This window comes from Lepus europaeus, chromosome 5 (genome assembly GCF_033115175.1).
Source record: "Lepus europaeus isolate LE1 chromosome 5, mLepTim1.pri, whole genome shotgun sequence".
NCBI lineage: Eukaryota > Metazoa > Chordata > Mammalia > Lagomorpha > Leporidae > Lepus > Lepus europaeus.
This window is the reverse complement of record NC_084831.1, coordinates 112,409,148-112,410,950: the sequence shown is the minus strand read 5'-3', so window position 1 is coordinate 112,410,950 and position 1,803 is coordinate 112,409,148.

Genomic DNA, 1,803 nt, shown 5'->3' with positions numbered 1-1,803 from the left:
ATGAAATTAACCCAGTTATACCATGTAGGCGGGAAGGACCTAACTACTTAAGCTATCACCTGCTGCCTCTCGAATGCTGGAATCAGATGGCAAGCCAGGACTTGAACTCAGGTGCTCCAATATGGACTTGAGCATTACAAGCAATATCTTTTTTTTTATTGTGCTGCTTTTTAATTTTTTAAACTTTTATTAAGTAGATATAAATCTCCAAATACAGTTTATGGATTACAATGGATTCCCCCCATAACTTCGTTCCCACCCGCAACCCTCCCATCTCCTGCTCTCTCTTCCATTACATTCACATCAAGATTCATTTTCAATTATCTTTATATACAGAAGATCAATTTAGTATATATCAAGTAAAGATTTCATCAGTTTGCCCCCACACAGAACACAAAGTGCAAAATACTGTTTGAGCAATAATCATATCATTAATTCACATTGAACTACTCATTAAGGACAGAGATCCCATTTGAAGAGTAAGTGCACAGTGACTCCTGTTGTTGACTTAACAATTTGACACTCTTGTTTAAGGCATCAGCAATCTCCCCAGGCTCTAGTCATGAGTTGCCAAGGCCATGGAAGCCCCCTGAGCTCGCTGACTTTGATCTTATTTCGACAAGGCCATAGTCAAAGTGGAAGTTCTCTCCTCCCTTCAGAGAAAGGTACCTCCTTCTTTGATGGCCTGTTCTTTCCACTGGGATCTCACTCGCAGAGATCTTTCATTTAGGTCCTCTTTTGTCTTAACCATTATGCCAAATACCTGCCCCTCTAAATGCACTTAAATGTCATTCCACACTTTAAGATTTTCTTTGATATATATATCTAATACACAACAATGAGTGTACTATTACCTTGTGCAGCAGTTGCATCTTTAATTCTACCCTCACTAGCTCTTGCTTTTAATTCATTTATGATTATTTTATTCGTTCCTTTTTTCATTCAACAAATATTGTCTAGAGCCAATATGTGCTAGGTACCATGGCTAAGAGAGCAAATAAAAAGTGATCCTTCCTCTTGAGCAAATTGCAAGCTAGTAATAATGAAAGATAAGCAAGGTGTTTGGATCCTATAGAGCCCAGATCTCAAATGAAATCCTGTGTGCTGGTTTGGGCTTCCCATTTCTGAACTGGTTTTATGGTACAGAGGAAGTAACTTCACATTATTTAAGCTACCTTAGATTGTACTCACCAAATACTATTCCCACTTGATATATGGAACTATTGTAGGAAGTTTAAAAAGTAAGAAAATCATACCCATTTAGCAATAGATTTTCATGTGTGCATAAAATATATAAATAAAATTGTTATGGTTGATTATAATGATAGGATTAAGAGTCAAAGGGATCACATAAACAAAACTAGTGTCTGCTAATACTAAGTGATAGAACTAAAAAGGAGAGAACGATCCAACATGGGAAGCGGGATACACAGCAGACTCATAGAATGGCAGATGTCCTAAACAACACTCTGGCCTCAGAATCAGCCCTTAAGGCATTCAAATCTGGCTAAAAAGCCCATGAGAGTATTTCAGGCATGGAAAGCCAAGACATTCTGGGAAAAAAAAAAAAAGGAACTAAATGAAAGATCTCTGTGAGTGAGATCCCAGTAGAAAGAACAGGCCATCAAAGAAGGAGGTACCTTTCTCTGAAGGGAGGAGAGAACTTCCACTTTGACTATGGCCTTGTCTAAATAAGATCAGAGTTGGCGAACTCAAAAGGCTTCCATAGCCTTGGCAACTCATGACTAGAGCCTAGGGTGATTACTGACTCCATAAACAAGAGTGTCAATTTGTTAAATCAAC